Below are 14425 nucleotides of genomic sequence, written 5' to 3' on the forward strand. Positions count from 1 at the left end.
TGGCACGATGGTAACAGCAAAAGCTGGAATGACGACAATGGATGGATGGATGGATGGATGGATGGATGGATGGATGGATGGATGGATGGATGGATGGATGGATGGATGGATGGATGGATGGATGGATGGATGGATGGATGGATGGATGGATGGACGGACGGACGGACAGACGGACGGACGGACGGACGGACGGGTTCAAGGCGCCTGAACTAGACAAACAATGCTATTCACATTAAAAATAGTAGAAGTCACTAGTTCGTCGTCTTTTAGAGGAGTCTGCTTTCGCAGGCCAGTAGCAATGAAATCTGCTCTGGTCGTCCATTTGGTATGAAGGACGGCCAAGAGCGAAATATCCAGCAGCATGCAAGGCTAGCTGTGTGTGGAGTAACCCAAACCACGCATACATACTAAATGCCTACAGATTGCTCTTGCGGGGGGGGGGGGGGGCAACCACAACTGCGAGTTCAATGTGCGAGTACCACGCCGAGTTCACTCTCGGCAAGCTAGTATGCTGCAGATACAGAAAACGTCTCGATACGCGTATATCTCCCGGCGAAATTTCTGTCAGTGCCCAATTGGGCTCAAGGATTTGGAGACGAGATCTCCGCGTGGGACAAGGGCAAATGCCTCAACAACGAGGCCTCGCAAAACACTTCAGCGCATAATGGACTCGATGCAAACGACCTAGCTATAAGCTTACCTCTTTGTCCAACCAGCTTGACGCAGCCCGCAGTCTCACAAAGCCGTCACGCTGTTGCGCGCATACAGTGTCAGCGGAGTAACTGGCGTCTCTTCGGGTGACTCTTCAGTGAGTGAGGTAAGTTGTCAAACTTACTGCATTATATTTGCGTATTCCGTCATTTCACAGGGCAGCACGCTGAAGAAACAACAGAAGTCAATGGAGTATCCTACTTTAGAACGCGACGTACATAATGCCTAATATTGGCAACAACCAAGGCTTCAGGATCGAATGTGTGATCGAACACCGTATCTCTATGTCCTTTATCTGAAAGGGAATGGCAACGTCATTTAACGAAAGAGAAGAGCAGCTCAGACATGTTTCATAGTTGATATACGAAGGACATGAATATACAGCCCACATGCTTTGGCAGAGCCCTGCGGTCTTCACAGACTGTGACAAGGAACAAGAATGGTGTGGAAAATGCTACACAGTGAATCACTCTCTCACCGATTACGGGCAGTCCAGAAGGTCCGCGATGTGGCTGAAGGGCTCGGCCTGACAGTCCCAACGTGGGAGTGGCCCGCGTCAACCTAGGGTTAACCTTCAGGACCCAATCAAGTCCTTCATACCATACCATACAGCTCATTTATGCTTTTCATGTAGAAGTACTGTACTATTTGCGTCAGATTTCGAAGCATTATGTTGCTTTCTCTTTTTTGCTAAGGTGCCTGCGCGTGTGCGCGCGTGTAGTTCTAAGGTCCTGTAGGAACGTTTAGGTATAATGAACGTACGCAGACTGACTGCTATCACATATAGATGCCGCAAGGAAAGCACTCGTAGTACCGCATATTGGTATTTAAGAGTGAATCAAGGCCAGGGGTTGCAGGGATGAAGGCATTCGACATTTTTACCATTAAACTTTCGGAACGCAAAGTGGCTTCCTATAGCATGTTGAGCATCGAATGCGGAGTGAACGAAGATTTTTCGATGACTGCGAAATCCCTAAGTGACAGCGACATTCTAAATTATATCTGCCAGGTCATGTGCGAAGCTTCACCGTGATATCTGTTCAACTTTGCTGAACTCCGCTAGCAAGTGCGCACATTTTTGGTTAAGCACAGCACGATCACTACGAATGGGCCTAAAGCAGCGCTGTCACACATAGTGAGAACAAAATAACCTTCATCTGTACTTGTCGACCCATAAACATTGTCTCTTAAACGAAGCGCAAAGCACTACAACGTAGCGGGTTTTTGTTGTTGTTGTTGCTGTTGTTCTCTTCGCCTCACTGTGCTTTCTTCTAGCACGCTAGGGCACTACATACAGGCCCAATGTTTAGTACAAATGAGCAATGCCGTCAAGAGCTCTTATCTTTATTACGCAGCCAGTTGGGTTTGCAGATTGTGTCGTAAGAACGCAACTGCAATAATAGCAGCGAGTTGAGTTCATGATATTTCCTTGGAAGCGGAGTCATCATTGATGGCCATGTCAAAGAAGCACTCACATGCATCTTGAGAGGACTGCCAGCTTATCTATGAGGCAGGCGCCAATAACGATCGTCGTTGTGCGCTATCTGCAGTCATCGGCGAAAAGAAACTGGGCTGCTAGTCCATTAGCGCCGAGATCCAAAGCAAACAGTAGGGCTTACATTTAAGTGGCTGACAGTGCGAGAAATGAACGTGGTTGAGCGTGTTTCCGTGTGCTACTGAGTTTCGCAGTTTGCCTTTCTCTCGCGAGATAGAGAGATGACAAAAGGGGGTGACAAGAGCCCCCCCTCTCGAGATAGTGGCCTGCGCGGAAGACCAATAGCGGTGGCGCGATATGGCGCCCTCGGCTGCAGCACTGAACCTTCCACGCACTTGTCTTACCCCAAGCGATACCGGGAAGTGACTTCTGCACAAGGACCACACCTGAAAAGCACCTTGGCCTTCTTTTGATCCTAGAGGATGGCGGTAGAGAGCTGACGCAAGCGCTTCCCGAGCGTGGAATGCTCGCGTATACTATAGAGAGCTTGCGATGCGAGCTGTTGGGCAGAGGGTCAAGTTGGCAATCATTGCCACAGTGTGTAATACCTTCAGGGGGTTTTCCTCGGAATGTTAGCGAATGATGCGTACCGTGAACATTCGTGGTGCAGCCATGGCGCATGCTGGTCGGTTTATTCTGAATTCGGCGTAACTGTCTTCACTGGAACTCACAACGATGAGCCATCTCATTGTGTCACTCGCGAGAAACAATAAACAGCTACAAAATAAAACAAAGCACCGTGAGAGTATACGCGCATGTAAATAACCACAGCAAGAAAAACGCCTAATTTGTTGCAGCTCTGCGAGGAGCAGCTAATTCCACTGAATTACTATATGCGATTAATCGCGTACGCCCGGCAGGTGGGTAAACTGCTATAGATAGGACAGTCAGACTGATATTACTTCCTCCAAAAAGGAAGCTATGGGTCTGCTTGCAAGGTACTCCGCCTGTTTGAATGGCACTCTGTAAGTGCAGCGTACTGCGTGGCGGCTTTGTATTCGTTACACCTTTGCTTCTGTATCAGAAATCGCTTCCTCTTCGTGAACTTTCGTACAACGCGTCATGATAGAAACCCGGCTTTTTCTATGACAGAATGACTGGAAAGACCGCTGCAGCAAGTGACGCTCGTTTCGTGCGCAGTCTGACGTGGCGTCGCCTAAAAGTTTGCGCTGACCTAATTAAACCAGCGCAAAAGACACAGAAAAGCAGAAACACGGAACACCATGAGTGCCAATTTACAATTGAACGATGCTGTGAAACTACTCGTTATCTTCCTTCGCTTGCACCTAGTTGAGTTGAGTGGTTGTAGGCTACTAGTGGGATTAGCCTTGCAGTTGCTGCCGGCAATTGCTCCACCGTAGCGCCTACTCCAAACTTTCCAATAATGATGGAGCATTTCAACGTGACGTGTCAATAATTTCGTGTGCACGTGAGCTGATCCGTCAAAAACTACGTCTAAGGCAGTGCCAAAAAGAAAATGCGCTAAAGTGGCATTGATATTACGCAACTATCTGTGTTTGATAAATAATGTCAAATAGTTAAATAGATAAAGAATAGTTAGATAAAGAATGTAAAATTCGGTGGAGGACAGAATACCAAGGTGTTCGGTGCTTAACGCTCCTGGGGACTTTCAACATGTTTCACGCGAGTGCTGCCGACTTGTCAGAGTGACAATCTCTTACAACCACAGTACTTGTAGAGCTTAGAGCTGCGGGACATTTTGCGGCTCGTGCGCTAACGTCACACACACGTTGTATACTACGAAAGGTCGTCTGGTTTAACCGCTCGAAGAGGTTGTATTAGTGCTTTCCCGGTGGCCTCAGAGAACTAAATGATGCACTGAATTTAAATTTGAAGGAAGTGGAGAGCGTGCTTTGGTAATGTGCGGGAAAATCTTGAAATGTGTGGACTGGCACCTCACGCATAGATGACAAAAGAAGCTTCTCACTGTGATAACGTATAACGCATGGGCACATACATGCATCGACACAATATACGACTAGTTGGTACTTGCCGTGAGACGTAATTGCCTCTGAAATGATGCACACGAAAACATTCATTCATGCACTTCACGTCGTGTAGCAGACAGATAAGCAACCTATGAGTTGATAAGGATGAGAAGTGATGAGTGTTTTTATCGGTCTTATTACAGTTGATAAGGGTTCGACGCGGATGGATAAAGAGAGAGAGAGAGAAAACATTTATTTGTCATCAGATTGGGCGACTTCCTCGCAGGGTGGAGCCCTTAGTTCAGGGCCCCATTGGCCCGCGCCACTCCGCGTGCCCGCCGGATCAGCCGTCGCTGCTCTTGCGGGTCTGAGCTGGTCAGCGCAGTCTCCCAGGAGGAAGGTGAAGGAGTGCTAAAGAGCGATAAAGGCTTATACTGGTCGGAGCAATTCTGGTAAAGTTCATAAGTAGCGATAAGGGTTGATAAAGGTTGAGTCATATCTGATAAGGTTGATAAAGACAGATAAGTGTTGATAACGATAGGATAGATTGCGATAAGGTTGATACCGACCGGTAAGAGTTTATAAGGCTCGGATCAAGTACGATGATGTTTATAACAACCGATAAGGCTTGGTAAGAGTCGAATCTAGTCCGATAAGACTGATAACGACCGATAAGAGTTAAGGGTTTATACTGGTTGGATCAAGTTTCATCACAATGATAATGACACCGGCCGGCGTGGAGATGAGCAAATGGCAGAATGCTTACGCATACTTGGACAACTACCAGAGGAGTTTCGGATGACGGCGAAAATGCATGCTGTGGGCCCAGCGCTGCCGATCAGATAACTCCCCGCCGCTTCCTCGTCGCCAGTCACGATGCAGTCGACCTCGTTCACCGAACGCACGCTTGAGAGCAGCACAATACGACTGCGCAAACGCTCCGTCAGGTGTTATTTTCTTTTCATATTTCGCGGGCTTTCTTTGCCAACTGGAAAAAAGGACTGCGTGAGACGTATCGTAACGGAAACAACTCGACCGGTGATTTCTGAAGGTGCTCTACAAACCTGCCTATCATACTTGGTGTCCTCAGCGAATAATTAAAAAGTTGAGTAATTAAAGTTCATTCGTGAGTTATGGGGAAAATAATAAATTGTCTGAGTTACTATAGGCTATTGCGAATGGTATGCATTCGGTTCAATCCGCTTCCGACGCGCTTTTCACTTTTCAATTCTTGGCTCAAGTTATGTGGGACACCCTGTATATAAGGGCAACTTTTTAAGGTCTGCGAGCTGTTGGAAAGAAACATCTTAGCTAGAAATGGCGTTGTAATTCTCCAAGGTCGCCCACATCTGCGTTCTTTTGTTGTGAATATTGCAAGTAATTTAAGTTGATAGTATTTTTTGCGTATAACCTTGACAATACTATTACCTAATCTAGCGATGCATCTATGCTGTAGACTTAGACACCAAATACAATTTTTTGTTTAATTATTAAATTCGTCGCAAATATGCATATTTTATGTGTGCTGTATTGCTGCTACTGGGCGGGATCCGGGACCTCTGTGAGGCACTCATTTGCTTTTGTTTCTTTTTCTCGAGATGTTGTATACTTGCAAGAAATAGACGCGAATTCAAATAATTTTCGGGCCCCCACGTGTGATTGATAAATAGGTCTATGGCTGTAAAATGTAAATATAACTGGCAGAAGCATTTCCCGGCTCTTTCACTTGTTATTCTGATTACAATTATATGGCCACTCCAGGCGCATTGTGGCTGTCGCCGTCACCGTTGCCGTGCTGTTTCGCATAAAGTCCAACATCGCCGCGCGACGTATGCTGTATGTGCGTATGCTGTATGTGTATGCTGTATGTGAAGGTGGGCGAGGCTGAGCTGACGATCGCGGCGCAACCTCGCGTGCGCAAGGGCGGAAAGAGGGTAGGAAGCGCGCCATCTGACGTTCTACTTCGGCAGCAACTGCTTTCAAGACAAAGTCTTTGTCTTGAAATCTCAGTGAGTCACTGTAGCATGCGCCGCAGGGTTCGAGGTGTAAAATGTATGCCAAATTAACGCCGCCGCAGGTGCTGGCCAATGCTGTCGCTCGTTTTAGTTGCCGAGGTTGTCACACAGTGCAATATTTTCTTGTTGCCAACACTAGTGGGTAGCGCGACGGGGCCTTTAGCAAAATAGTTGTCGGGCAACGGGTTGGACATGTTGCCCGATGTTATAGGCCCTTAGCCTCACATTCAGTCAACGCCCTTTCGCGGATGCCGGATGCGCACGGTCACAGCTCACGCGGATGTTGTAAACGACAACGACGGTACAAGGCAGAAACAGCTTAGAGTTTTTCGTTGTGCACTATAGTTTTGTGCAATTACCTCAACTGATTCTCACGCATAAGCAATGTTGGGAAGGTGGACCGTACACCACAGGCACATCTCATTCAGCCACCGGCCTTTTTAGTTTGTGCAACATGCGGTGGACACACGGCAGCACCTACATCTCAACTCACTTACTGACTAGCCTCACCTCTAATGCGAGTATCAGCTCGCATTCCATATTTCTTGAAGTTTTTGAGCAATGACGCAGCCACAACACAAAGAAATGCTACTGGGGAAAGTTCAAGAACTGCTGAGGTTCAGAACACACGCTGTGCATTAGACTCATTTGTTATTCTTGAAACGCTGTTGTAGAGCTAGGTATGCCTTTGAAAGCAGTGTCGAGGGGCAGTTATAGAAACTAACGGGAAATCTGAAAACAAGAATAGGGTGATAAACATTTTCCTCCCCATTAGTTTATTCGGTGGAGTTACCGCAAACCATGTGTAGGAAGTAAATTAGGAAGTAGCGCCAAATGAATGTACGCAGGCCTTTTAATGTAGGTGCTGCAGCAATGAATTCGCGTACGTGTTGATCGTTATCCAAAGAGCAAATTCCTCAGGGACATTCAGCTTTAGTTTAGCCTCTCTAGGCATGTTGTGCCTGATGTCATCAGTGATAGACTTGTTCATCAAACACTAAACTCTTTCCGTGTTGTCGGATGACATGAGGAAGGCTACATTTAACACAGCCAGGATCTACACCAAAATGATATTGACAGCAAATTTTGGACACGTGCCCATAGCATTCTGAATCGCACTCATGCCAAAGAATCTCTGCATTCTCTTTCTCTCGCTTTCTTTTTTTTTTTGCTGACGTTGTAGTTTTTACAGAAAAACAAGAGAGTAACAAGAGCGCTGTGCAATGCAGGCGTGAATAAAAGCGTCATTGCAGGCTGGCTCTCAAATTGACGTTGCCTAATCCAACGCATTAACACTGTTGCTACTTATACGAACAACCTTACTTGCTGAAAAAAAAAAAGCTGCAGAGTTCCAATATCTTAGCATTTGCAAAATATTTGAGCATCTGTGCAACTGTACTTCCTGGTCCTGGATATCGGCCCCAGATGAGGAGTATATTGTGACACTTATCGGCACAAGGTCACACCTGCTTATCCGATGTGCCTCGTGCGACAGCGTGCTTGCGTGCCACAGTTTGGGGAGACAGCGCGTGATAGGAGGAAGCCGGTATGCGGTCACCCGAGAGTTACAGGCAGCCAATTACACAGACAACAAAGAAAAAGGGATTCTTGCATCGCTGTTGCTTCCGTCTCTCTTCATGAGTGCGAATTTCAGTTGTTTTTTTTTCATTTTGCTCTGCGATAGGTCGTTTGCACGTGCCGCGCTTCTATATTAGGTGTTGCCCCCTGAAATAAATTTAGTTGCAAGTTGGCGCTCTTTCTGTCCCCATTTCTTTTTCTGGCGTCTACTTTGCGCAACAGTACCTCTAATGATTATGCACCAACGCGCCCAACATAGCGCACTGCTGAAATAGATTAAAAATTGTGCTGAGTCGGCTACCAAATATTCAAGACGTATAGATGCCGCGACCGTTCATAGTGCTGCTGACTGACGTTTTCTAATTATTAAAAAATAAATTCTGGGATCTTATGTGCAAAAATCCACGACTGGATTATGAGGCACGCCGTAGTGAGGGACACCAGATTAATTTCGACCACCTGGGTTTCTTTAACGTGCACCCAATGCAGGTTAAAGGCGTTTGCATATCGTCCGCATCGGAGTGCGGCCTCCGCCACCGAGATTCGATCCTGCGCTTTCAGGTTTAGTAGCGCAATGCCATAGCCACTAAGCCACCACAGCGGGTTAAGAAATTATTTTTTTTGTTGGTTCGTTTATTAAAACTTTGTTACTTTTTTCATTCGTCTTGTACTGCGTCTGGCCACCTGAAATGAGCTACGACGTTAGCCTCTTCCCACGCCAATGAAATCCTAGTGGCAATACCTTTTCAAGTCAGTTCGTATTGTCAACCGGTCTGTTGCAGTTCTGAAGAAAGCGGAGGCTCGACCGAATTGCAAGGACACATGCTCTCACCAGCAATTTCTCCCGAGTCGATAATGAGTCAATTTCTCCAGTTCGTTCAGATAAAAGTGCCCTTTGTGTTCTTGAGAAGATGGATACAGGCTTAATGTTATATATAGGTTCTTCGTCTTCACTTTTTAACCTGGATTTCCGCATCTATTTGCATTTAAAAAGTGCAACATTTTTTTTTGGTCGTAGGTGATAACCCGAAACACTAAGTCTCACACAACGCGTCAATTTTTATTTCAGAACTAATGGCAGTTAACGAAATGCAGTCACAATACGTCAGATGGGCTCTTATTTTCATCGCATATACCACAATGCATCAGCTGAGCGCCCCCCTCCCGCTCCCAGAAAAAAAATATATACTCTGGACCTTCACCTGCCAAAACCACAATCTGTTTGTGAGACACGCCGTTGTGGGTGGCTCCGGAATAATTTTGACCACTTGGGGTTCTTTAACGTGCACCCATTGCACGGTACACGAGCGTTCTTACATTCCACCCCACTCGTAATACGGACACCCCGGCCAGGATCGAACCCCGGACCTCAAGCTCAGCAGCGCAACGCTCGGTGTCCCCAGCGCCCACCGGTAGCCACGCACTGCGAGCATCGCGTTTGAAGCGTTCAGCCCTGCTCCTTGTTGCACGGCACCAATTTGGGTTTAACGGAGGTTGAACTGCTCCACATGCATAGAGGTGTTGTCTAGGTGCGCAATCTTTAACTGCTCAGGCAAATTAACTAAGCATTTGTACGAACTGGGTGACTACGTCATCTGGTACAACGTCCACCTACACGCCTGCCTTTGTCTTTTCACTGCCGGTATCAAACGCAAGCACGCGGATACGAACGGGCATCTGAGGGGGGCCTCGTGTTTGTTTGTCCTCCGGCATGTGTCGAACACATGTTGGATATGCCAGATATCGCAAGCCAGCAAGGCTAAGAGGCCCAGAGTGGTTGCCTTGAGAAATCGCTTCCCTGAGCGAGGTACTCACAACGGCTATTGACCCAAGCCGTTGATAGTGACGCCGCGTCGAGTAACTTTCACCGGTGGCATTCCACAATAACGCAGCCCTGACTCCTGGGAGCGAACTACTGCTTTTCGCGCGCGTGCTATTCTTTCGCTGTCTTTCACAAGACAGCTCACTAAATATCTTTCAACGTCAGCACTCTATTCTTTCGGGAAGGTGCGCGTACTTAAGCTGAATATTTAGATGCTTCTATACGCGTGCGTACTTAATAGACGTATGCACATAAAACACATAAATTCACTCCTTGGAAGACCACTGGACTGATCTAAATGAATTTTGTTTCGCTTTTATGAACAATCTGAGTTATAACTATTGCCTAGAGAAGGAGAGGCGCCTGAAAATGACAAACCAGCAAAATGCCCTCAATCGGTGCCTTCTGGACAGTACGTGGCCCGACGATCTTTCGAATTTAATAACCTGCAGAAATAACGCTACCGCCTCCTTTTGCCGAGCAAGAAAAAAGAAAAGATTATGTGCATAAGCTATTTAATGCTAGCACTTCGAGAAGAAGTGATCACGTGCGGAAGCGAATGAATTGTGCTTTAACCTCACTCGTCGCCAGCCACTCAAGATATAAAACTTCCGGCAAACACGGAAATGCTTGACGAAACAAATATGGCCAATTCCCTCAATGACTTATCTCTCTGGCTATTAGAGCTTATAAACCGTCTTCTGTAGAATACCTCAGCTCTTAAAACAGAAATTGCACTCTCTTATTGCCGACAGACATGAATGCAATTTAAAGTTCTTTGTTGACATTGAAGAATAGTAAATAAATGGATGTTAATGCTTTACAGGTGCTTCCCATTAAACATGTTGCTTATATTATAAATACGATCTTAGAATACGTATTTAACGTTTGTTTGATGACAGGTGTCATTAAAAAGTGCGCAAATGGTTAGAGCAACTGTTGTCCAGAGACCAGGTTACAGTAATAGTTTTCGTAACTATAGGCCCAATAAATCTTTCCAATATTTTCCAGGTGTCTAGAGGAAGTTTTGTTCACGCGAATATGTGAGAAACGCAGTCACGTAACACCGCCTAAAAAAGAGAGGAAATCGTAGCAAAGTCAGAGCAGTGCTATCCGCCCTTGAGAAGCTCGGGAAACTTTTCGAAATGACTTATCCTTTCCAGGAAAGGAAAGAGCCGTGCGCTGTCAAACATCGTGATCCTTTTGTACTATGTCTGTCTGGCGTGGTATATGAAGTTCCCTTATCGTGTGGTCCCAGCTATACCAGTCAGACTAGACGGTGTCTGAATGAAATACTTCCATAAAACGGCAGAAAGGTGGGGACCTATCGCGATGGGAATCTTCCTGTGCATTGTCATGACTGTGGAATTAAGAATAAGAAGCCGTTATTTGAACCGCACCGATGGCACCGGCTGTTGGATCCTCAGTGCTGACACCCGTTGTTGCAACCGGACCGTTGGCGCCCGTTGTTGCAAATGGGTCGCAAGCCCCAAGGGTAGCGTTGGCCTGGCGGCCTGGGGCACACTGGAAGCATCCGAAGGTCCTAGCAAAGCATGAGGCGACTGCTAACAGAACAACTTGTTTATTCTAGCATCGCAAAGAGCGGGCGGTCAGGTCGACCGAAGTAGAGAGACGGGAGAGCACGTTACTCAACAGAAGAAATCGGAGCCTCTCTCCTGGCGTCCGGGGGCAGCTGCTCTTATACTCTTGGCGTCGCGGGCAAGAAGGAAGGTCACGAGATGACACCACGTGACAGCGAGCTACGGACGGACTGAGAGACACGTTGGGACAAGGAGGTGACGCATCAGCCGGGCCGGCGCCGGTCAGACCTCCTCGCTTCACACTGGGGGAGCTCCTCTCCCCGGCTGCCGCGCTTTGACAAGCGTGGGCACACACACACACACGCACACACAAAGACACGTGGCACTGAACATGCCGGGACGCGCTCGGCGGGGATGCGTCGCGGCCGCTCCGAACGGGCCAAAATGTCCGCCGCTTTGAACGAAGCCCCAACGTCCGTTGCATCCGCGCCGGCCATATCGCGCGTCGTAGGCGAAACGTAACACCGTGCAAACCCACGTTCAACACGTGTAAGAAAGTAGCCAAAAATAAGAACCAGGATGTTAGGGAAGTAATTGAAGCGGATTACATTAGAAAGGCGGGTGTGTCGTGTGTCAGCGCACCTTCTGCTTTTCTGTCGTCCAAGGGAACTCAGTTTCTGAGCCTGGCCACCTGATGTGGGCATTTCGGTCTTGTGACGTCATGAAGGGAAGTGTTCATACAATGCAATTTTGTAAATCTTCGGTCTACGGAAGTAAACACTTGTGTTGTCTGCTCCTCACTCTGTCCTTGTTTGTGCGCGCTTGACCGCGTGATCTACTATGCGCAACCAACTCGCCCAGAAGCCGGTGCTCTTGAGAACCGAAGCACCACATTTGCAATGTTGCAAAACCGCAATGAGAACAGACACGCCACTTCTGTAAACGAAAATTTAGAGTGTCTGTGGATGGCGGCGCGTGAAGGCGCCAACATGCTTGCGTTGTCGTGCTGCCATGCGCCATCGCGGCAGCAGCAGAGAGGCACCGCAAGATACTAGTGTTTGATTTCATTGGCAACCGTTTACGCGTGATGGTTGTTGCGGCTGGTCATGCCTGTTTAGATTTAGTTATGCCTGGACTGTCCGGATAAATATCGGCAGCATGTTATACCCCTGTAATACGTGAACGCGAAAACCTGCTGCACACGTGGGAATGCATTAAGTTATCTGATCGGTAGAATCAGACTTCTTGCAAGACATAACGAACTGCAGTGGGAAGTAAACGTATTGCGCTTTAGGTCGATCTCCATAACGGCACATGTGAGCACCTAATCAACTGCCCAAAAGTTATTTCTTCTCTTTCTTTCTTTAATTCCTTCTTTCTTTCTTTGTTATCTCTTTCTTTGTTCTTTCATTCGTTCGTTCTTTCTTTCGTTCTTTGTTTGGTTCCTTCGGCCATTGCATCTGCTTTCTTAAGGGAGTATGAGCCACTCCTGATGTTGATTCTTTCTTCGTTCTTTTTACAGCGAAGCTGTATATGGCTAGGTTCTGATGAAAAATGTGTCCGTGGGCAAGAGTGGCGTAGATCGAGAATCTCTCCCCCTATGTGGGTCGATCCCGAAGACAGTGCAATACCGCGCAGACCCCCGGCGGAGGTTAAGCAAGCTTTAAAGCACTCCACCAACTTTCAAATATAAGTTTAACTATCACAGGTCCAAATACAGCCCGTATCAGATATTAAGCTGATGAAAAAAGATGCTACACTTTGACCCGGTCGGCCATATCTACGTTGCACCGCCCTCTCTCTGTCGGCGTTCCAAGCGCTTGCGCATCTCCTTCCGTTTCCTTCCGTTCTCCCGTGGTGGCGGTCCCATAAGCGCGCTGCCAGTCCCGCCAGGCAAAAAAAAAAAAAAATGCAAACCGTCCATGTGGGCCCGATCCCGCAAACTTGGAACGTTTTGCCGGAGCAACGGCCAGGTTTCATAGGGACTTTGTGGGGAAGCCAATTCTGTGTGGCCTGTGCTGTGTGTGACCGCTTGTGGTTTTCGAGGGACCTCACAACCATTACTGCATTGCGGGACGTCGACCAACGCACGATCGCCTTGGCTACGGTGAAACAGTGTGTGCCCTCGGAGTGCGGTGAGGTGCGTTTCTACGTGCCGGGATTCGTTAAGAAAAGGTGTGCCGCGTTTTGCGGGTATGTGTACCCCCTGATGCCTCATCATCTTTCGAGGCACAACATTGTGGACGAGCGACTAGTCGCTCCTCGCCTTTGATTCATGTGCATACGGCGTTTCACGCCCGGCAGTGGACAGTTCGCCATTGAGGAGCCCACATACACAGCTTCGCTGGTCATCTACCTTCACAGAGCGGCATGACGCTGAATTTTTCTCTTTAGCGTTTTCATTCATATTCAGCCATTGCATTTTTGCTTGCTTAGGGGGGTATGAGCCATTCCAGATTTTTTTTTTCTAGTATGAGCCGTTGCCGATGATATTTTTTGCACCTGCCACCCCAAAAGAGAGGCAGGCGCGGTCGACCAAAGGAAGTAGTGCGCCCGCGGCCGAAATAGAGGCGCCACACGCCGCGAAGACGTTATGACCGCGTCACGGTGACGCCTCCCTAACAGGGGAAGGCTAACCGTTCTGCAGGCATCCATAACAAAGTTTCTTCACTCACTCACTCACTCACTCCCTCCCTCACTCACTCACTCACTCACTCACTCACTCACTCACTCACTCACTCACTCACTCACTCACTCACTCACTCACTCACTCACTCACTCACTCACTCACTCACTCACTCACTCACTCACTCACTCACTTACTTACTCGTCTACTTTTTTGTATCACTGGACCAGGCGCTGTTTTTTTTTTTTCAGGTATGAGCCATTGCAACGAGTCATGTCAGGCTTTCCTCCTTAATATCTTTTCGGACTCGTTCCGCCTGCGCTGAAGACCTCTCAAGTATTTACGTAAGGCTGCTCCTGGGTCTAGAATACTGCGACTGTGAACAACTATATAGGTTCATGATTTCACGATTGTGTCCGCATTAAGGCTACTTTACGACCTCCATGCATACATAATAATGGTCGAGCTGTACTATGCGTGCTTCAGTAAGCTGTAACGAACCCGTAGACACTTGAATCGCCACATTAGTCGAGAGGTACCTATGTAAAGCTCCTTAGATGCCTCCGGTTCTTCGCAGGCGAATAGGCTTTACGCGTGACTTGTGGTGAGCGAACCGTTCCATGCATGGTTAAGTGTAATGACAACCCCGACAGCCTAAATGATTGCACCATGATTTAACATCCCGTTC

The 14425-nt window shown here is 47.6% G+C and overlaps 1 protein-coding gene, 1 long non-coding RNA gene and 1 pseudogene across 4 annotated transcripts in view; 1 reads left to right on the forward strand and 2 right to left on the reverse strand.

Moving 5' to 3' along the window:
* The window catches only part of LOC139059268 (uncharacterized), a 380230-nt gene that overhangs the window by 328858 nt on the left and 36947 nt on the right, over positions 1–14425 (reverse strand). The gene's annotated exons all lie outside the window — the stretch shown is intronic.
* The window catches only part of LOC139059266 (monocarboxylate transporter 13-like), a 79860-nt gene that overhangs the window by 46638 nt on the left and 18797 nt on the right, over positions 1–14425 (forward strand). The window contains exon 1 of one of the 3 annotated variants that reach the window (XM_070537457.1): positions 5239–5259. The exons of the other annotated variants lie outside the window; for them this stretch is intronic. The gene's annotated coding sequence lies outside the window, so the exon portion shown is untranslated. Of the gene's footprint in view, positions 1–5238; positions 5260–14425 lie in introns of those variants that run through there. 3 annotated transcript variants of the gene reach the window in all.
* Positions 12709–12889, reverse strand: LOC139059755 (U2 spliceosomal RNA; annotated as a pseudogene).

This window comes from Dermacentor albipictus, chromosome 4, assembly GCF_038994185.2.
Source record: "Dermacentor albipictus isolate Rhodes 1998 colony chromosome 4, USDA_Dalb.pri_finalv2, whole genome shotgun sequence".
NCBI lineage: Eukaryota > Metazoa > Arthropoda > Arachnida > Ixodida > Ixodidae > Dermacentor > Dermacentor albipictus.